Source organism: Erpetoichthys calabaricus, chromosome 14, assembly GCF_900747795.2.
Source record: "Erpetoichthys calabaricus chromosome 14, fErpCal1.3, whole genome shotgun sequence".
In the NCBI taxonomy this organism is placed as follows: Eukaryota; Metazoa; Chordata; class Cladistia; order Polypteriformes; family Polypteridae; genus Erpetoichthys; species Erpetoichthys calabaricus.
This window is the reverse complement of record NC_041407.2, coordinates 109,097,433-109,121,243: the sequence shown is the minus strand read 5'-3', so window position 1 is coordinate 109,121,243 and position 23,811 is coordinate 109,097,433. Positions and strand designations below refer to the sequence as shown.

Here is a 23,811-nt window from a genome sequence, read left to right as displayed (position 1 = left end):
AAAATAACCATATAAACATATGGTTTCTACTTCGCGGATTTTCTTATTTTGCGGGTGGCTCTGGAACGCAACCCCTGCGATGGAGGAGGGATTACTGTATTAAACAATTGGGGAATATCCAATCAGGTTGTTTGAGGCCAATACCACCGATCACCGATTTCATGCTTTTTGACTGGCCATTTCAGATTTTTTTCCTCCACTTTAAAAAATTTTTTACACTATATATTACAGTACACACACACACACAAATTATATTATATATATATATATATATATATATATATATATATATATATATATATATATATATATACACACACACACACAGTGCATCTGGAAAGTATTCCCAGCGCATCACTTTTTCCACATTTTGTTATGTTACAGCCTTATTCCAAAACGGATTAAATTAATTTTTTTCCTCAGAATTCTACACACAACACCCCATAATGACAACGTGAAAAATGTTTACTTGAGGTTTTTGCATATTCATTAAAAATAAAAAAATTGAGAAAGCACATGTACATAAGTATTCACAGCCTTTGCCATGAAGCTCCAAATTGAGCTCAGGTGCCTCCTGTTTCCCTGATCATCCTTGAGATGTTTCTGCAGCTTCATTGGAGTCCACCTTTGGTAAATTCAGTTGACTGGACATGATTTGGAAAGGCACACACCTGTCTATAGAAGGTCCCACAGTTGACAGTTCATGTCAGAGCACAAACCAAGCATGAAGTCAAAGGAATTGTCTGTAGACCTCCGAGACAGGATTGTCTCGAGGCACAAATCTGGGGAAGGTTACAGAAAAATGTCTGCTGCTTTGAAGGTCCCAATGAGCACAGTGGCCTCCATCATCCGTAAGTGGAAGAAGTTCGAAACCACCAGGACTCTTCCTAGAGCTGGCCAGCCATCTAAACTGAGCGATCGGGGGAGAAGGGCCTTAGTCAGGGAGGTGACCAAGAACCCGATGGTCACTCTGTCAGAGCTCCAGAGGTCCTCTGTGGAGAGAGAAGAACCTTCCAGAAGGACAACCATCTCTGCAGCAATCCACCAATCAGGCCTGTATGGTAGAGTGGCCAGACGGAAGCCACTCCTTAGTAAAAGGCACATGACAGCCTGCCTGGAGTTTGCCAAAAGACACCTGAAGGACTCTCAGACCATGAGAAAGAAAATTCTCTGGTCTGATGAGACAAAGATTGAACTCTTTGGTGTGAATGCCAGGCGTCACGTTTGGAGGAAACCAGGCACCGCTGATCACCAGGCCAATACCATCCCTACAATGAAGCATGGTGGTGGCAGCATCATGCTGTGGGGATGTTTTTTTCACGTTGTCATTATGGGGTGTTGTGTGTAGAATTCTGAGGAAAAAAATGAATTGAATCCATTTTGGAATAAGGCTGTAACATAACAAAATGTGGAAAACGTGATACGCTGTGAATACTTTCTGGATGCACTGTGTGTGTGTGCTATACAGTACCTGCCAAATAATACGAAGAGTACATGACACGTGTTTCACCCTAACTGCTCCATTCCATACAGATTTTATTAATGAGAATTACTGTAGGCTTCTACTCATTCAATTCCTTTGGAACACACAAGATGGCAGTGCCGCTGCAGTCTGTACTCATTTCACCAGAACTAAACACATCCTTATTTCAGCTGGACAGGAACAGAACCGGAGTACCACTGACCTTGGCAACTGTGCCTCAACAATAACTACTACTGACGGGCAGCTGCTGACAGCCGCTATAAATATTTGTGTGGCTCAGATATTGAGAAATAAGCAAACACACATTTCAACGAGGAGGACACAGAATTCCTGACAACTGCTAGGTGCCAGCGTGACGCGGGCGCGCACACACACATGGCATACATAAGGGATGTCGATTACAAGTGGAAGAGGACACACTGAACTAACATTATAATTCAGACTCCGGTACTGGAACAAAGGACCGCCGTTTCTGAACATATCTGCAGAAAGACGACAATAGAGGCTTGTCATGTACTGGAAAAACAGATTTATATGCCTGAACCCTTCAAAGTTGTCATATACAGTCATATGAAAAAGTTTGGGACCCCCTCTCAGCCTGCATAATAATCGACTCTCCTTTCAACAAAAAAGATAACAGTGGTCTGTCTGTCATGTCCTAGGAGTACTGCGGTGTTTCCTGAACAAAGATTTTTAGTGACGCAGTATTTAGTTGTATGAAATTAAATCAAATGTGAAAAACTGGCTGTGCTCAAATGTGGGTCCCCTTGTCATTGTGCTGATTTGAATGCCTGTCACTGCTCAATGCTGATTGGTTGATGAGCTCGTTAAGCCTTGAACTTCATAGACAGGTGTGTCCAATCATGAGATATAAAGGGATTTAAGGTGGTCAATTACAAGTTGTGCTTCCTTCCCTTTGACTCTCCTCTGAAGAGTGACAGCATGGGATCCTGTAAGCAACTCTCCAAAGATCTGAAAACAAAGATTGTTGAGTCTCCTGGTTTAGGGGAAGGCTACAAAAAGCCATCTCAGAGGTTTAAACTGCCTGTTTCAACTGTAAGGAATGGAATCAGGAAATGGAAGGCCACAGGCACAGATGCTGTTAAACCCAGCAGGTCTGGCAGACCAAGAAAAATACAGGAGCGGCATATGAGCAGGATTGTAAGAATGGTGACAGACAACCCACAGATCACCTCCAAAGACCTGCAAGAACATCTTGCTGCAGATGGTGTATCTGTACATCGTTCTACAATTCAGTGCAATTTGCACAAAGAACGTCTGTATGGCAGGGTGATGAGAAAGAAGCCCTTTCTGCACTCACGTCACAAACAGAGTCGCTTGTTGTATGCCAATGCTCATTTAGACAAGTCAGATTCATTTTGGAACAAAGTGCTTTGGACTGATGAGACAAAAATTGAGTTATTTGGTCGGAACAAAAAGTGCTTTGCATGGCGGAAGAACACCACCGCATTCCAAAAAAACACGTGCTACCTACTGTCAAATTTGGTGGAGGTCCCATCATGCTGTGGGGCTGTGTGGCTAGTTCAGGGATTGGGGCCCTTGTTAAAGTCGAGGGTTGGATGAATTCAACCCAATATCAACAAATTCTTCAGGATAATGTTCAAGCATCAGTCACAAAGTTGAAGTCACGCAGGGGTTGGATATTCCAACAAGACAATGAGCCAAAACACAGTTGGAAATTTACAAAGGCATTCATGCAGTGGGAGAAGTACAATGTGCTGGAATGGCCGTCACAGTCCCCTGACTTGAATATCATCGAAAATCTATGGGATGATCTGAAGCAGGCTGTCCATCAAATTGAACTGAACTGGAGAGATCTGGTATGAAGAATGGTCAGAAATACCTCCATCCAGAATCAGACACTCATCAGAGGCTATAGGAGGACAGCGTCTAGAGGCCAAAAGGAGGCTCAACTAAGTATTTATGTCATATCTCTGTTGGGGTGCCCACATTTATGCACCTGTCTAATTGTGTTATGATGCATATTGCATATTTTCTGTTAATCTGATAAACTTAATGTCACTGCTGAAATCCTACTGTGTCCATAAGGCATGTCAGATATTAAAAGTTCAGCCAATGAGAAACAAAATCCAAAGAATTAAGAGGGGTCCCCAAACTTTTTCAAATGACTGTATGAAGATGGCCCTCTATTGATAAAACAAACCAGTGGCGATGCCTGCGTATTTGAAGTTCATTTAAATATCGGCACAAACATGGAGCCCAGAGACAACACTGAACTACTCAAGTGCTTCCCTACGGTCGACATCATGCCAAGGCGCACTACAAGTGCCGACCCCAAAGATTCCGTGTGTTTTGTTTTAAAAGTTGAAGTGCAGGGAGGAGCCGAACAGCAAATTTTGTGGTTTCAAATCCCTGGCATCCACCATTACGTCGCAGCAGTTCAGGCTTAGTCCACGGTGACGGGGACAATGCTTCTAAAAAAGGCTCTCCCAACCATTATAGTCTGCTCAGATCGCTTTGTTCAAGTTTGGTCATTCACACCAAAATGGCAAAAAACACACAAGTCGTTCCTGTTTGACATACAAGCTAGGCAGGCCCGGATGTTTGTGGATGGACTCCATGCAAAGTAAATCTGAATGGATACAAAGCACAAGGGCCAGAAAAAGCACCTGAAAGAAACACCAACTCGGGAGTTCTCTGTCGGGACGGACAACACAATCCACGAGAAGGGGGCCCATGGAAAAATACAAACTGGGAGTCCAGCCAAAACAAACAACAATAAAAGGTTTCAGGTGTTTTGGGACAGAGAAGAGCAGTTTGGAACGGACCGTCCCCAAAGCAAACACGAGGTCACGGAGTGAACGGTCACAAGAAAATGGACGCCAGTGCCACATGACAACAGACAGGGACACACTGTTGGCAACCTTACAGCTTACAGAGACAAAAAAATAAAAAATGTGCTGCATGCCCCCTGAGAAGTGATGAAATGAAAAGCAATTGTCCCCTGTGTCCCTGCATGCCTTTGAGATGTCATCAAGTGCAGCAAAGCAAGCGCGACAGCAGATCAAGAGTTGCTTATTCTATAAAGATATTGTAAAATGGCTTGCACACATTTGTTGGGACCCCCAGAAAAGATCATCAATAATGGGACTCAAGTGATTTGCCAAAGTGGCCGTTTTCGTGTTTCCAATCGGTCTTTGCTAATTTAAATGGAGACAAGTCGTCACTCCACTGCTTGATGTCATCGTGTGTTCCCAACACTAAAGGTGGGGGACCAGAGAAAGCAAAGCAGAGAGTTGTGTGAGGAGATCAGAAAGAAAACGACTGACCAGTATGAGAAAGGCAAAGGCTAGAAGACCACCGTCCACAAGCAGCCCTTGAGGTTCCTGTGACGACAGTTGCAAATGTGATGAAGAAGCTGAAGGGCCATACAGGACTGCAGCCAACCCCTCTGGACGAAACACGGAATGGGCAGAAGGCTGGCGAGTTTGGCAGACCAGTGTTTCCCAACCTCGGTCCTGGGGGGCACACTGTGGCTGCAAGTTTTTGTTCTAACCAGATTCCTAATCGGTGACAACACCTGATAGCACTGATCTAACTTCATTAGCTGGCATTATTTTTCTTTTATTCTACATTCAGAAAAGCACAGCAGCACATCTTTTACATTTATAAGACATTTAGAAATATTTCTGCTTTTGCTATCGATTTAAATGCTTAACTCTTTTGTTGATTTCATTCTATTTTGCCCTTTCTCTGTGCAGTTTTTCCCCTTTGTTGTATATTAATAATGACAATTAAAAAAGAGCAGAGCGGACACCCAGGCAAACAACACGGAATAATCAAAGGCTGCAACTACTTTAGCATCAGACCCACTAATTAGTAAATAATGGATTCATTAAACAATTAGAACACCTAGAAAAGTAGAATGAAAATCAAGATGAAAATACATTATTCCCATATAACTGCTTGGTACATTTTAATATTTTTTTTTATACAAACTTAGTTTTCTAATTTCTAGATCGTTCCAAAAACACAGAATCTGGGGAATAAAAGTCCACTAAATTAGCCCAGGAGTCCAATTAAAAACAGAAGCAGGTTAGAACAAAAACCTGCAGGCATGGGGGGGTCCCCCAGGACCGAATTTGAGAACCCCTGGTCGATAGATAGATAAGATACTTTATTAATCCCATCTATACTGGGATTATATATATTATATACACATACATATACATACATACACATACATATACATACACACACATACATACATACATACATATACACACATACATATACACATACACACACATATATATATATATACACACACTCACTCGCATATTAGTCGGGTCTTTAAACCCGAAAAAACGATCATAAAAAAAAAAAACAGACCCCGACTTGTACGCCCCGTTCAAAAGAACGATACTTTATTTTTTTTGACATCTTCTTGCCTCCTCCAATCTCGCTCCAGTTTCTCAGACGCACTGAATTTTGTTGCAGCAGCGCACTTACCAATTTCTTTCACCACTTCAACGACTTTTAATTTAAAACCAACTTAAAATTTTCTTCTGATCGTAGATAAGGGATGCCGTTACGATAAAGGTGTATGAGGGCGTGAGATACAAAAAACACAAAACAGTGCAAACGTCGCTTTGGAATAGTGTGGGTATTGCCGTGTGGTCACATAGGCACAATACATAGGAATAAAAAGGCCGTGTGCTCCGTGGTGACTCTCTCAGGTACGCACTAGCATAGCGTAATCTTTTGGACCAATAGCGTGAGTTTTCCGCAGTCGATTTATACGACTGACATTATAAAATACCAGTAATTACACAGTAAAGTCAAGCCCTGACTTATCCACGGGAGAACTTAAATGCAATTATATACGGTAGACAAAGTCAGACTCCAGAAGATGACTCGCGCATGCAAACTGCCGATTATTAAGAAACCATCTTCTGCCTTGACCGGGTTATGTGTGTGCATGTAAACGCACTGAATGACTCAAGTGAACAGTATGTGCGAGTCACCCACCGGACACCATAACGATGTGACTCAGCAGACAGCCAGGCCGAGTCAGCAGGCTGAGACGTGTGACTCAACACCTAAGAGTGCAGATGTTACGAGGTGAGGTGCTTCTACTCACCGGTGATGGCGCCGGAGTAGCATGTGCAAGTGAGAATGTTCCCTGTACTCTGTGAATATGACAGTAAAGACTCCAATGAAACGAACCGACAAAGATCATAAGCTCAGCACAAAATGGTGGACCTAACATTGCAGGGGGCTTTCTCTCTCTCTTCCCCAGAACTGTATCAGGCAGCCATTCCTTCAACCGAGCTGTCGTCTGCCATCAGAAAGAAGGGACTAAGTGCAGCGAGGTGCTCTACTTCACATAACTTATGAACGGTTTTAAAATTAATAAATCGATCTGCTAACCTTAAGAATTTAGAAGGACAGATTTTCTACTTTCCTGTATTGTAGTCATCCAAAAAACTCAACCTCGAGATTTTCTGATGAATCTCGACATTTTACACCTCCCTGAGTCCGGAAATAACATTTCTAGAAGTGTGTGTGTGTGTGAACATGATAACCTGAGTACACTTTCACTTCGGTCAACCAAATATTGCATACGAGTATCAGGAACAAAACGTAGATTTCTATCAACTTCTAGGCTATTTCTGCTAACCGGAAGCGGCACTTTACTTTTATAATAATTGTTCAATACATTATTCATTTGATTTGTTGTTGTCATTTCTGTGATGTACAGAATATAATTGCCAAAGGTGCATCGACAAAGTATTGAGCAAAGGCTGTGAATACTTATGTATATGGGATTTCTCAGTTTTTTTATTTTTAATAAATTTGCAAAAATCTTAAGTAAACTTTTTTCACGTTGTCATTATGGGGTGTTGTGTGTAGAATTCTGAGGGAAAAAATGAATTTAATCCATTTTGGAATAAGGCTGTAACATAACAAAATGTGGACAAAGTGATGCGCTGTGAATACTTTCTGGATGCACCGTAAGTATTTTACCCTACTATTACACGCTTGGAGATGCGGTCATTTTTTTTTCATGCCGACATTACGATGTAATCTGAGGATTTTTCATTATAATTGATAACTTTTATATATTATTGATAAAATCCATTGTTTCTACATAAAAATACGGTCATTTTACTTACAATGCAAATGTTTTCACCACATAAAGCTTGTTAGGCAGTTAATCTTTCCTGAAATTTGCGATTTCGCGTAGGTTGTGATAGATTGAGGAGTTAAGAAATTTATTGCGTGACAACATCAATTTTGATGAGCTGTCTATAGATCGTTTTTGATTATAGAGAATTTTTCATATAAAACAAGTTGGTTTCGCGCTGTCAGTTTATTAAAAACAAGACATTAAGCCCACTACAATAACGGGCGGTAGAACAGTAGTCCATAAACATTAGTACGAACAGTCTATATTAAATGGCAAGGGACCTTTTACTTAATTAAATTTTTTCCGTAAAATGCCTGTAATTTTCTCTGACAGTAATACTGGCCTTGCTGTCCGTAATATGCGTTTAGTTTTCTGTCACAACGATGGGCAATCAGCAGATTCTCCCCAGCAACTGATGTAATGTGCACAAAAATAAACCTACTTTTACTTTACACTTTACCAGGCCAAGCTTTCTTAATCACAAATCTGACATCCTCAGAGTGAACACTTGCACAACAATGGGGAAGCTGGTCTCCGCGTCTTAGTACCCGATTGGATTTTTTGTTTTCTCTGTTTTAGGTCTTACCTCATTTACCGAAATCCGATTGGATCAGCCACGCGATATTTTATAGGTCCCGCCCTCTCCGTCTTGTGTGATGCGTCAGGCGGCCTTTAAAGCATCGCACTTCACCAGAAGACACACACAAGGACACTGGACGCACACAGGGGTTTTATTAAAGAGGATAAAGAAGAAAACATTCTAACGGTTTCCAAATGTTATGAAATATCTAAAAAAAATCTTCACTTAGACACGATTATCCCCCCCCCCCCCAGAAAACACTGGTAATATTTACTTCTATCTTGCGGAATTTCGAATACATCATTAGGAATTAGTGATGGGTCGTTTTTGAACGAATCTTTAATGTGACTCGGGAAGAATGAGTCGTCTCGTGTGAGTGATTCGTTCAGTCGCGCATGCGCATTTGCGCAACTTTCTATAGTTTTTTCGAGTCTTCGGGTTTTTCGAGTCGTTCGTTCATCACGTGACAGCCCCATAAGCTTAACCAACTCAGTCTGAGCCGGAAAGAGAATTGATTAGTTCATTCCTCGAGTCTTTCGAGTCGTTCGTTCTTTTGTCATGTGACCACTTACCGGCTCAGTAGTAGCGAATCATAGACTAAAGACCCAGGTAAACAATGAATTAATATTTTCTGTTTCTTATTGCATTATAGTTTTGTCTTGTTTGTAGTGTGATCAACATTTGTGTAAGCAGTAGATGTGTTAGGGAGGTAACAGGTAACATTTTAATTATATTTTGCTAAAATGAACGAAATGACTCGAAAAAGGATTCGTTCATTTTGCTGAACGAGACTCAAAGGTCCGAGTCGGTAAAATGATCCAAACTTCCCACCACTATTAGGAATTACCGTGCGTAGCCTCCTGTGTCAGATATGAGGGTGTTTGATTTCAGAATCTGAAGTGAGCACTTATGGAAACTATGAAATCAAGAACTTGTGTCAGCAGTATAGTGATTTGTTGACTGATGAGGAAGTTAAACATGCACCATCTGAATGGCAAGCACTTAAAGTGCAGATATCAATGCAATGGCAGTGCCATCCACTTCTTGTCTATACCTCAGTTCTGCAGAGGAAGAGTCTCTGAAGTATGTTAGTGTGCTGATCTCACTGTTTCTTACAGTTCCTCCTTCCACAGCTTCTTGTGAGAGATTATTCTCCAATATGAATTTAGTAAAGAGTTCTCTAAGAACCCGTCTGACTCAGGAAAACCTTCAAAACCAGATGTGCATTGTTGTTGATGGCAAACCTTTAGAAGAGTTTGACCCACTACCAGTTGTCGAATTCTGGCTGTCATCTGACAACAGGCACATCACTCATAAAAAACCTGAAGAGTCATCAGCATCCACTTCTGCAGGACCATCAGTCCAGGAACCATGCAGTTCAGCTCAAGCAGAAATGAACAACATTCAGCCCATGCTGTCTGAGATGGTAAGGATTCTTGGGGGAGAAGATGTTGCAAGACAAAAGCTGAAGAACATGGCAGAAAATGAATCAGGACAGTGTTCTGTTATGTAACTGTAATATGTGAAAGCGAACTAGTGTAGCAATAATGAAGGCATTGTTTATTAGTGAGTTAAAATGTTAAGGGAATCTTTTATAGAATGTTCTAGAGCAAGGTGGCAAAATACTACTACTCCCTGAAAGAACTTTCTTCAGTTTTAAAATGGAAGGCAGTTTTGGTATCAATAAAAGAGATCAGAAAAAATAAACTATTTTTCACTTTTGTTATTCGTTTATGGGCAAGTGAATTTAACTGGCGGACAAGTGGATTTTCTAAGTTTACTTGTCAGTGGACAAGTAGAAAAAAAAAATTTGATTTCCACACCCCTGGTCACCAAGAGCAAATCAATTAAAATGAGTTCAAAAGAAGTTAATTAGCAGCAAAAACAGGTCACTCATTCAGAAAAGGGTTAGAATGAAAACCCGCAGCCATGGTGGTCCTCCAGGCTCGGAGTTGGCGACCCCTGAATTCTAAGAGGAAGCCAAAAAGAACGAATGAGGAACGACTTACAGTTGAAGTTTGCGTGCACTTTGGGTGAATTCTTTCAAACTCACATTATAGGCCCCCCACAGATTTTATATTAACAGTCGATACATTTAGCATATCGTTTAAGACGTCTACTCTGTGCAGGGTAAAGAGTCACTTCTTCAACCAATGTTCACTTTTTTTTTTGACCAGATAATTCCACGGGGTCACAAGTCTCCATACACTTTGTTAAGTGGGCCTTTAAACGGCTTGGAAAATTCCAGAAAATGATGTCAGGCCTTTAGGCAATTTGATAATTAGCTTCTGATAGCCAATTAGCCTAAATGGAGTCAACATGTGGATGTGTGTTAAGGCCGACCATCAAACTCACTGCCTCTCTGCTTGACATAACAGAACAATCAAAAGAAACAGTAGAACTCCACAAATGTGGATCCATCCTTGGGAACAACTTCCACACGCCTGAAGGTTCCACGTTCATCTGTACAGACAATAATATGCAGGTATAAACACCAAGGGACCACCCAGCCGTCATCCCGCTCAGGAAGGAGATGCATTTGTGTCTCCTAGAAAAGGGGGGACTTTGGCACAAAAAGTTCCAATCAATTCCAGAACAGCAGCAGAGGACCTTGTGAAGATGCCGGACACTGGTAGACAAGTAAAACAAGTCCAACATTGACATCACCTGAAAAGCTGCGCAACCCGGAAGAAGCCGCCGCTCCATTCAAAACACCAGACTGCAGTTTGCAAAGGCACATGGGGACAAAGATCTGCCCTTCTCCAGAAACATCCTCTGGTCTAATGAATCCAACATTGAACTGTTTGGCCATAGTGACCATCGCTATGTTTGGAAGGAAAAAGGCGAGGACTGCAAAGCAAAGAACAAGCATGGGGTGGGACTGTCATGTTGTGGGGGGGTTGACTGCCACAAAATAGATGGCATCATGAGCAAAGAAAACAATGGAGACGCACTACAGCAACATCTGAAGAACACAGCAAGGAAGCTGAAGCTCAGCCTTCAATGGCTCTTCCAAATGGACAAGGAACCCAAGCAGACCCCCCCAAAGTTGTGACAATAATAATAATTCATTATATTTATATAGCGCTTTTCTCAGTACTCAAAGCACTATCCACACAGGGAGGAACCGGGAAGCGAACCCACAATCTTCCACAGTCTCCTTACTGCAAAGCAGCAGCACTACCACTGCGCCAGCTGTGACAAGATGGCTCAAGGTATAGGAGTGACCATCACAAAGCCCTGATTTCAATCTGATTGAACGTCTGTGGTCTGTGAGCCAAGAGGCCTACAAACCTGTCCCAGTGACACCAGTTCCGACTGGAGGAATGGGCCAAAATTCCAGCAACTCATTGTAAGAAGCTTCTAGAAGGACCACCGAAACAACTGGCTCAAGTTAAACAATTTAAAAGGCAACGTGACCAGATAGTAACAAGTTGTATGGAAACTTGTGATGTCAACTGTAAGGACATTTATGTTAGGCAGGAAGGGGGGGGTCTAGGTGGTCTTTTGGTTACCCCCGCCCCCCTTTAAACTCCTTAATATTTTTTTTTCCTCCCCTGTCCACTCTGGTCACCTGACCTGATCATCACACTGTCGCTGCTGTATATTTGAAGGACTCTAATTCTCTTAATGATGTACCTTATGTAAGGGTGCACTATTTATTGAACTTTTGTAGAGTATTTACTATTATTTTTTATTATTTTTTAAATTTTATTTGTTTTTCTCTGCATGAAACTTGTACTTTGATATGCCATAAAGCACTTTGAGCAGATCCTTTTTATGAAAATGTGATGTAGAAATCAATGTGGTTGGTGTTGTCAAGTCGTTCTACAACTGCAATAGCGAGTGTCGAGGGGCACACGGGGGGACTTCTGATACTGAAAATCCCGAAATGCTTGTACGGTGCAGTTTATAAAATTTGGGTTTTAATGACTTTTCAAATACCCGTATACCGCACAGCCTTCAAGTATAAATAGTCCATGAGGGTCTCAGCGTGTTTCCTTGCACATTAGCATTGGGGGTAAAGTGAAAGAAATGATTTGTGAGAAAAAGGAGTTCACTTCTTATAAGTCAGGAAGGAAAAATGGATATAAAAAGACATCCAACGGTTCGAAAATACCCAACAGTCGCATTCAAACTCTGATCAAGAAGAGGAAAATTAGGAGTTCTGTAAATACGGAGCCCACTCACAGTCAGGCAGACCAAGAAAGACTTCAGACGCCAGTGCCAGGACAATTTCAACTAACATGCAAACTTCTCTGAAACAACATGGTAAGGCCGTTTCAAAATGACCAAAAACAGAACAAAAATGGCCAAAGAAGAGCCATAGCTTAGCCAGAGCCAGAACCAGAAAATAGCCCACCAGCACCTACAGAAGCCTCAAAACTTTTGGAATAAAACCATTCTGGAGTGATGAGGCCAAAATGGAACCTTCTGGTCGCAACCACAAACGTCACATTTGGAGAGGCATCAACAAGGCCTGTGAAGAGCAGCAAAGCTCTGCTGTTTGGGTGGTGGGTGAGCCACAGTGACTTTAATCAAGATGAATGCAGAATGTTATCAGAAAATATTGGAGGAAGAACTGGAACCGACACATTATAATAATACCGTATTTATGCGTGTACCACGCACACATTTTTCCCCAAAAATTAGCATTAGAAAATCAGGTGCGCGTCATACATGAGGAAATTTTTTTCCTGTAATGTTTACTTCTTCTGCTTCAGCTCTCTCTCTCTCTCTCTCTCTCTCGACTGAAGAATGAAAAACGTTCATCATGCAACAAAAACAGAAGGGCATTTCATGGAAAACGTGCCCTATACGCTTCCTATACAATCAACGCGCGTCGTACACGGGGCAAAACGTTTTGGCGATTTTCTTTGTAAAAATTAGGGTGCACGTCTTACATGAGGGCGCGTGGTACACGAGTAAAAACGGTAATTCTTTACATTTATATAGCATTTTATCACTACTCAAAGCATGGACCTACGAAGTAAACCTACGATCTTCTTAGGCTGGATTTATACTTCACACGACGCAATGGCGTGCTCCACCAGAAACTTATGCTACGCAAGCTTGTACGTTTTATACTTGCGCGCACACTTTACGTAAATCTGGAAGATTCCACCAGGTGGCAATGCGAGATATCCTTTGTGAATATATTATATGATAATATATATCATATATTTGTGAATTTCCCCTTGGGATTAATAAAGTATCTACTGTATCTATCTATATCATCACGGTGAGAAAACGTTTTGGCTTTGCTGTGTTGTGAACCGCCAGAAACATCCATTAAATTCCCAGGACACCTTGCCACAATATCTCTGAAAAGGATGTTTAATGATTACATCCATCAATCCAGGGATGCACCCATTCCAACAAGCATCGGGGGCGAGGCAGAAACAATCCCTGAATAGGGCATCAGCTCATTGCAAGGTGAATACAAGCACACACCTACACACATGCCGTCATTTCAGCGTCACCAAATCCTCAAACCTTCATGTCTTTGGAAGGACACCGGAGCCCACTGTGGAAACCGACCCTGACAACATGCAAACTCCAGACGTGACTCCCTAATGTGAGAGAACAGCGCTACCGCTCCACCACCGTGCTGTCCTCGCGTGTCATTATTAAGAGTATTCATTAATTAAATGAAGTTAATGACTTATCTGTAAAATGTAGCACACACAGTTTAACACATTTCCTCACGAGAGTGATACCAAGTATAAATCCAAGGACTCTAAATGTGCAGAGAGCTGGAATATCAAACATGTCAGGTGTTCCATGTGGCGATTGCTGCGTGTTGCTGCTGTCAGTTCAGGAGGAAGCCCCAGCAGCTCGTAGCGATTAACAACTTGGTCGGTTTTAAGATGACGTTTACGACGGTCTACTTCCATGATAAAATAAACTGACAGCAGTTCTCAAACTGTGGGGCGCACGAAGTAACAAAAAAAGGGGGTGCGAATGTTGCCATATGTGGCGTAATTTCGCTATTCGTAGGGAAATTTTAAACTTGTAACGGTGTATCAGCAGCAAAAAATATAGGAATAAATTTTATTAGGGTTTTAAAAAAACGTTAGGGGGGCACGATTAAAACTTATGAAAACTCGGGTCGCAAATACTTCAAGGTTGAGAAATGCTAAACTATGAGATTAGACCTTTTCACCGTGTACCTAACTTTTTTTTCTCTGTGGCTCAAATATGCCACCGTACATTCTGATGAAAAGAAAAAACAAAAAAAAAAAAAGAAAAAACACGGCATGCGAGACTTTTAAAATGTGTCGTGTCATTACGATGGGGAATATGCGACGCTTGAATAGAAAAGGCACCACGAATGCATTTGTATGACGTTCATCAAACCGTTCATCAAACATCGAAGTGCGCACATCGATCCCGTACAATCCTCAAAGCAGCGTTCTGTCACATCATCTTGTTTCGGCTTCTCCCATTAAGGGTTGCCACAGCGGATCACCTTGTTCCATATCTTATTATAACCTTTACTGCTGTGGTTTGTTCAATGATTGGTGCTGCCCAGCTGCTGAATCCCGTTAAAATTGTTGTGTCTGATCGCTCAGGTTTTTACATAAAATGGTACACAGCTCACAGATTCTGCCAGATTGTGCCAAGATCAACAACAAATTCCTGATTTTTGCACAAGGCAGTCGGAAATGAGAGCGCAACCGAACATGCGGGCTAGAAATTTCACGCTTTGGAATTGAAATGCAATCCCCTAAGCAGAAAGCGTTATAAACCGACACGGTAACTGTATGCCATAGGGGAAAGCAAGCAGTCATTGGGGTTTTAACCACGACAAGATAAAACCATGCCAACTTAGAAGGGGCGGCGCGCAAATGCATCACATCGGAGAAAGAATGCACGTCGCACTTCTGTCATCGCTCTACTTTGTATATGTACACGGGAAGCTCTGCAGTCTACTTGTGACTTTACGCCGTAGGAAGTAAGTAAATAAATCAAGGTAAATAACATTCGATCTGGCTCTTATATACAAAGTACAGCGATGGCAGCTTCTACCTTCAGCTATAGACTCTTCAGGACGCGAGCAACTCTCCATGGTAGTGTTTAGATGTTGACGATGCATGTGCCCAAAACATTAACGTTTATATGTTACTTATATAAAAGCCAGATCGAATGTAATTTACCTTGATTTAGATAGATAGATAGATAGATAGATAGATAGATAGATAGATAGATAGATAGATAGATAGATAGATAGATAGATAGATAGATAGATAGATAGATAGATAGATAGATAGATAGATAGATAGATAGATAGATAGATAGATAGATAGATAGATAGATAGATAGATAGATAGATAGATGGATGAAAGGCACTATATGTTAGACAGCTAGATATGAAAGGCACTATATAATAAATAGATACTTTATTAATCCCAAGGAGAAATTCACATACTTCAGCAGCAGCATACTGATACAAAAACAATATTAAAGAGTAATAAAAATGCAGGTATAACAGACAATAACTTTGTATAATGTTAACGTTTACCCCCCCGGGTGGAATTGAAGAGTCACATAGTGTGATGGAGGAACGATCTCCTCAGTGTGTCAGTGGAGCAGGACGGTGACAGCAGTCTGTCGCTGAAGCTGCTCCTCTGTCTGGAGATGATCCTGTTTAGTGGATGCAGTGGATTCTCCATAATTGATAGGAGTCTGCTGAGCGCCCGTCGCTCTGCCACAGATGTCAGACTGTCCAGCTCCGTACCTACAATAGAGCCTGCCTTCCTCACCAGTTTGTCCAGGCGTGAGGCGTCTTTCTTCTTAATGCTGCCTCCCCAGCACACCACCGCGTAGAAGAGGGCGCTCGCCACAACCATCTGATAGAACATCTGCAGCATCTTATTGCAGATGTTGAAGGACGCCAGCCTTCTAAGGAAGTATAGTCATCTCTGTCCTCTCTTGCACAGATCATCAGTATTGGCAGTCCAGTCCAATTTATCATCCAGCTGCACTCCCAGGTATTTATAGGTCTGAACCCTCTGCACACGTCACCTCTGATGATCACGGGGTCCATGAGGGGCCTGATCCTCCTAAAATCCATCACCAGCTCCTTGGTTTTGCTGGTGTTCAGGTGTAGGTGGTTTGAGTCGCACCATCTAACAAAGTCGTTGATGAGGTTCCTATACTCCTCCTCCTGCCCACTCCTGATGCAGCCCACGATAGCAGTGTCGTCAGCGAACTTTTGCACGTGGCAGGACTCCGAGTCGTATTTGAATTTATTGTATCGTATTTACTTACTTCCTACAGAATAAAGTCACAAGTAGACTGCAGAGCTTCCTGTGTTTGATCAACACGGGCATGCTCAAAAAATACACGTGTAATGCCACGAAAAGGGCACGCTGACACTTCAGTTCGCACGCAATGCTACGAGAATGCAGTCAGACACCGTCCAGATCTAAACGCTAGCGTGGAGAGTCGCTCGCTCACTCACTGAAGAGTCTATAGCTGCAGGTGGAAGCTGCCGTCGCTGCACTTTGTATCTAAGAGTCAGATTGAATGTTATTTACCTCGATTTACTTACATATCTTCCTACAGCGTAGAGTCACAAGTAGACCGCAGAGCTTCCCGTGTACATATACAAAGTACAGCGACGGCAAAAGCGCGACGTGCATTCTTTCTCCGATGTAGAACCCTCGTCATCATCCGAGTCAGGTCAGGTAATACACATCACGGTCTGTGACACAATATTTGCTCCATAAGACGCACAGACGTTTCCACCCACTTTTAGGGGGAAAAGAAAAGTGCGTCTTATGGAGTGAAAAATACGGTAATTTTGGCCGGAATGACCTTCCATACCTGAGAGTGGCGACATGTTGCAAGGCGAGAACTTCAGTGTGCTACAGTACAACGTCAAGACCTTGGGGTAGATCTCCACTAGAGAAGGGTGCTACAGAAACATCACTAACTCAATGCACTAGTGAGCTAAAGTGTGACAACTGAATAAATAAAACTGTACAGCAATGGAAAAGTGTGAAAGTGTGTGTGTCACTACGAAGTCCCTTTGCAGGTTACAATAATGGAACAAGTAAATCAACCCCAAATTTCCATGGCTGAGAAGATGTTCACTACAGCCAACTGCTGACTCAATACACTTGGTTTGGACATGTGCAGAGGAGAGATGCTGAGTATATTGAGAGAAGGGTGCTAAGGATAGAGCTGCCAAGTAAGAGGAGGAGAGGAGGGACTAAGAGAAGGTTTATGGATGTGGTGAGAGAGGACATGCAGGCGATGGTGTGACAGAGCAAGATGACGAGGACAAAAAGATATGGAGGAAGATGATCCGCTGTGGCGACCCCTAACGGGAGCAGCCAAAAGAAGAAGCTGATTTGATACGCTAGAAATCGAATTATCAGTAGACACACAACACTGCTCAACTACAGAAAAGAGTGAGCCATCAGTGTGTGTGTGTGTCATCAGCAGCTCACAGTAATGTAACATGTAAATGAACGCCATATTCCCAGACCAGAGAAGACCTGAAGCCATGCAGTGGAAAGCAACCAGGACTGGTGGACCTGCTGTACAGTGGCAGACTTTGAGAATTAAACCTGGCAGAGGAGACGGCATGGGAACCTCACCCATATCTTCAAAATCCTCAATGGCACCTGATAAAGCAGATCCAGCAGAGTCCACTTAAGGGGGAGAATCACCTAATCGTGGACCATCCATCCATCCATCCATCAAGACTCGAGGACAGCAGTGCAAAATGAAGGGGAAGTGCATTTAGGACTGAAGCCTGCAAGCTTCTTTATGCAAAGAGTTGTGGGAATCTGAAACAAACTACCAAGACTTGGAGGTGTAGCAGAAAGCAACCTTTAGGCAGGATCTGGAGGAGACGTTGGGACGGCTCAACAATTAGCTAAAACAAAAGGAGCTTAATAGAACATCAGAAATTTGACAAACGAGAGGAGGCCATTCGGTCCATTTGTTGCCCGTTTACTTAGCTAACGGCCAAGCTGTCCCAACATCTCCTCCCGATTCCTCTTAAAGGTTTGTCAAGGTTTCTGCTTCACTTCCATATCTCAGTAGTTTGCTTCGAGTCCAACAACTCTTTGAAAGTGCTTTCTGACTTCTGCACCTCCCCCTAATTTTCACTGATGTCCTCGAGTACCTCATTCACTTGGCTGGATGGTCTCCTCTTGTCTGTCCAATTTCTTATAAATTTTCAGAAGATGCTCACTACAGAAACGTGTCCCATAAATCAAGTGGATTTAATGCCCACCACTAACTCAATATGCTAATAGTGGAATATTTAGTAAATACTCAATACTGTACAACTAAGGCAGACAGGGTGTGTGTGTGTGTGTGTCACCATCAAGACCCTTGGGAGGAGGTGTGCAGGTTACAATAACAGAACAGGTAAAAGAAGCCCACATTCCCGGAAGCTGAAAAGACATAGCAGCACTTGAAACTGTGCAGAGGAAAGCAACCAGGAGCAGCCCAGGACTGGTGGACACGTCCTACTGTGACAGACGTTTGAGAATTCAACGTGGCAGAGGAGTCTGCATGGGAACCTCTCTCCCATGTCTTCAAAATCTTCAATGGCACCTGATAAACCAGAGCTGGCAGAGTCCACTTAAAGGTGAATCACCTGATCGAGGGCAGCAGTGGAAAGCCTGCAAGCTTCTTAATGCAAAGAGCTGTGGGAATCTAAAACAAACTACCAAGTCATGGAGGTGAAGCAGAAACCTCGACAACCTTAAAGTAGGACCTGGATGTAATGTTGGGACAGCTTAGCCATTAGCTGAACAAATGAGTGACAAGAGGACTGAATGGCCTCCTCTCGTTTGTCAGATCTCTTGTGATTTCTGGAAGATGTTCACTACATTGAAGTGTCACATAATACGATTTCTAGGGTCAGTGGTGGGCTCATTTATCAGTGGACACACCACACTGCCCAACTATGGAATACAGCGAACCATCTGTGTGTGTGATCGATCAGCAGGTCACTTTGGATGAACAGTGTAGCTCACAGAAATGGAACATGTACATGAACGCCACATTCCAAGAGTTGAGAAGACACAGCAGAACTGGGAGCTGTGTGTAAGTGAGCCACCAGGAGCACCTCAAGACTGAAGGACACGTAACCCGTTTAGTCACAAGCAGAAGAGACTGCATGGGGACCATCATCCAGGAGTTCAAAGTCATTGACAAAGCAGAATCAGTTTAACTCTTTTAGGGCGGATGTCGACTTTTGTCGACAGGCGGGGTTGAGGGCGAATGTCAACAAAAGTTGACATCCAGGGATAGAGGGCGACAATCAGCTGTTAATGGCGACAAAACTCACTGTCACGTCGCAGGCATTCCCTCTGTGCTTGGAGGAATGCTAGACTCATTGACTCGGCAACTAATCCTTGCGTGTGAGTTGTGAAATGTCAATAATGGCAAGATGGCATCGACATGTCACAAGGGAGTGTAGCGAGTGCAGAAAAGAAAACACTCGGCAGACGATGTTTTGCGCATTATCGCGGAATCGGACTCTGATTTTTCAGAATCGGATTTTATTGACAGTGATCAGGAAATCGAACAAGAGAGTGAGAAGCCGGCATCAGCTGATTGGACACCAGCCGATGCCGCACCAGCTGATCCGCTGCCAGCTGAGCGCATTCGCACAGCCGATGCATCTACGGCAAGGTTCGCGTGGGAGGAATGCACACACAGTGATCCGTGGGCTACCGGACTTCACAAGACGGCATGGCTTGCTGTTGGACACGACAGATCACCAGCTGCTGAACTACTTCAGGCTGCTCTCTCCTGATGCTGCTTTTCAGCTACTGTCAGACGAGACAAACAGGTAGGCAGAGAAATTTTTTGAATCGCGGGCTGCGCTTGCATCGCATTCTCATTTTTCAAAGTGGAAACCCACAACAAAAGACGAGATGAAGTGCGCTGTGGCATTACAAATAGAGATGGGACAGAACTGGTGATATAACTTCAGGGAGCATTGGTCCAAACGTGCTTTGTCCCCTGGTGGCTTTGGACAGGTTATGCAGCGTGATGATAGGTACGTGATGCTGCAAAGTTTTATTCACTTATGTAATAAACAGAAGCAAATCCCATGGGGTGAGCCAGGCTATAACGCCATGCATAAAGTTCAGCCCCTGCTTGACATTGTGGAACCAACATAGAAACAATTTGATCAGCCTGGCTGTGATTTGTCTGTGCATGAATCTATGATAAAATAAAAGGGACACCTTTTTTTCTGCAAATATATGCCAGACAAGCCCACAAAGTGTGGCATAAAGGATTTTGTACTGGCAGAAGCAAACACTGGTTTATGCCTGAAAGTAATTACATATTCAGGAAAGCATTTCTTTCAAAAGAGAGAACTGTCCCTTGACAAGTCAGGCTGTGCTGGAGCTGCTTCAGGGCTATGAACATTTGGGTCATGTTGTGTACATTTGGACAATTTTTATACATGCCCAGAATTGATCATGGAGCTACAGAGCAGAGGAATTGGAGCTTGTGACACAGTGAGGGTGAACAGGAGACACAGGCCTTCACAGGCTGAAGATGAGAAGAGGTGACAATACGGTTTTCATGCAGGCAGAAAACTTGGCAGTGGCACGGCGGCAAACGGGTGACTTGTCTCTCTACAGTACACACTAACAATATATGTGAGAAAGTGCAGCAACAGACAATTGAAAAGTAGGCACTAAAGCAACACGTATGGTAAGGAGTGCAATGTGGCAATGACTGAAATTGGCTGCTTTGAGCGAGATAAGACTTTGCAGGACTTTGCTGTGTAAAATGTATGTGATATGTATGTGAAATCATAGAGTATGCAGGCTCATACAACATGCAAGACAGTAACATTTGTCAAAAGGAAATATTTTTTGTTGATTTCAATTGCTTTGTGTTCTTTTTTTTTTTTTAAAAAAGTTAGTTTTTGGAAAGATATTCAGCCCTGAGAGAAAAGAAACAAAAAAAAAAAATTAGCCCTAAAAGAGTTAAGGGGGGGAATCACACACTCAAGGACCATCCATCCATGAGGACATCATTGGAAATAAAGGGGAAGTGTGTGTAGGACTGAAGCCAGGAAGCACCTCTTTATGTAATAAGATGTTAGAATGTGAAACAAAACTACCAAGTCACGTAGGTGAAGCAGAAACCTTAACAACCTTAAAGAAGGACCTGGATGTGACGTTGGGACTTCAGCTGAACAAATGAGTGACAAGAGGACTGAAGGACCTCCTCTCGTTAGTCAAATTTCTTGAGTTCTTCAGATTTTGGAAGATCTTCACGACAGAAATCTGGCGGTTTTAATGTCCACTGCTGACAATTTCAAATCACTAGCAATCTAATTGTCAGTGGACACACAATACGACACAACTACGGAAAAGAATACGCTGTGTGTGTGTCCGTGACCATCAAGTCACCATGGATGAGCTGTGTGGGTTACAATAATGGAACAATCTCAGAAATGGGGGGGGTCTCCTCCTGCCCAAAGGTCACACAAAAGCTGGTGTCAGGAACAAACACGTACCAGCCTGACACATGTGCCACCCATGACAGTTTACAGGTGAAAAAGTGTGCCCAGTCTGCCACCGAGCCCCTGTGACACCCTTGAGATGACATTTCCCACAGGTCCCAGTTTTCTTTGCCAATTTCGCTTACTCTTTTACTTTTGCTAGCGCATCTGCCCACAAAGCTGCCTCAGGGATGAGTAGACGGGGGTCCTATACAGCAGCCCTATGCGATTTCTACACAAAGACCCCAAACAGATGCCCCCCCGTATTTCGTCTTGTCCCGGCGCCTGCCTCTGGCCCGGCCAAGTCCTTGTCGCCTCATTGTTGCACATTTGGGATTTTATTCACTTGCTGCCGCTTTCGGAGTTGCACGGATTATCGAGGGTCGCTGTTCGGGTCTTTAGTTTTCAGTTTTTCCCCCTCGTTATTATTATTAGAAGCTGATGGAGATCTGACTCAAGTGATGCGGCGGCCGGGCCGGGCAGGACCGCGATCGCTGCTTTTGGGACAGCCGTAGTCAGGGAGGCTTAGCAGCGGCGGAGGCTGCAGCCACCTAACGGACCGTTAGAAAGGCGGCGTGAATACAACGCGGCGGCAAATCGCTCAGGGGGTCAGCCAGCCGCGACTCGGAGATGGGCCTACACAACAAATCGCAACATGGCGTGCAGCTAGGGCCAGAAGTGCAAAATATTTCAAAGAAAAAAAAAACACCCAGAACGAAACAAACACGAAAGAAAAGTAGAAACGAAAAGAAATGAAAAGTGAGGAGGCAGCGGCGAGCGGGACCCTTCGAGCTCCTCCGAGACGCGAGGGCTGCGGGCCCCCCGTGCGGCAGCGCCGCCGCAAACAATTGATGCTCGCGCAGCGGCACATCCCGGGGGCTCGCGGCCACCGCGCCGGCTTCAGCAGCCTCCCGCCAGCCCGGCTCCCGCTCTCCCTGCCCTCGTCTCGTCGCCGTCTCTGCGTCCATTCTTTGTCGTCGTTTCGGCACGACGAGAGAGTCACCCGCGCGACGCACAAAACGAGGGTCCTTTATTATTACCCCCCTCCTTCTTCTCCTCCTCCTCCTCCTCTTCTTCTTCTCCTCCTCCCTACCACCGCCGCCACCGTCTGTTTACCTGCGCATGGCCACCGTCGGCCCCCTCTGCTCTTCCTCGGCGGATCTCTTCTTCTTTTCCGTTCTTTTTGTGGGTTTTATCGGAGCGAACCGTCACTTTGTTGCATGAAAACGTGAGCAAAAATTAGACCCCAAACATTGTTCTCGAGCAGCTGCTGTTCTCCTCCATTTTGTACGAGCGCAGGGGATTGTGGGAGTTAGTGAGCGACTCCGGAGGACGGGTCCTGAGAGGAGACAGTCAGGCGCGGGCGGGGGCGGGAGGAAGACCCCCGCGACGACTCGGGGGGGTATTGGGGAGCGGGGGGGGGGGGTCTCTTGAGGTGACCTGCGAGGACAGTGACAGTGTCATCAGGGTTGGTTCGGGGCGCTAAGCGGAGCGAGTGATGGAGGACCGGGGGACAGAAGACGAAAGGGAAATTAAAGTAGCGGCGAACCGCGGGGCCGCTCAGAAAAAAAGAAATACAAAAAGTGAAGAGATGAGAGTCGCAAAGTAACACAAGATAACAGACGAAGAGAAAGAAAGAAAGAAAGAAAGAAAGAAAGAAAGAAAGAAAGAAAGAAAGAAAGAAAGAAATTGATGACTTGAATAAATAGCGAGGAAAGAAGAAAATAAAAAAGGACACGAGATGGAGAAGGTGAGGTAGTGAGGAACAGCAAAGAGAAGGACTGAAGACCCTGAATAGTAAATGGAAGAGTGAAAAACAATACAAATAAAAGAAAAAAAAACTATAAGGCGAAGTGTCAAAGCTGAGCAACTCATAAATGAAGGAAGGGAAAATGAAAAGAGATAATCTGGAAAACATAAAGACACCAGTCAGCCACAAATGAAAAAGAAAGTAAGAAGTGAACAAATGCGTCTCAAAAAAAAAATAGTACAAAAAATGGGAACGAGTCATAAAATAAAGGCGTCAAAAGAGTTGTAAATGAATAACTCATAAATAAGGGGCTGGAGAG

General features: G+C 43.5%; 1 protein-coding gene across 1 annotated transcript in view; it reads right to left on the bottom strand.

The window, feature by feature from the left end:
* Positions 1-23,066, bottom strand: part of LOC114664720 (zinc finger protein 281-like) — a 58,666-nt gene extending 35,600 nt beyond the window's left edge. Inside the window, exon 1 of the mRNA XM_028818950.2 lies at positions 22,859-23,066. The gene's annotated coding sequence lies outside the window, so the exon portion shown is untranslated. The remainder of the gene's footprint in view (positions 1-22,858) is intronic.
* Between the last annotated feature and the right edge of the window lie 745 nt (positions 23,067-23,811).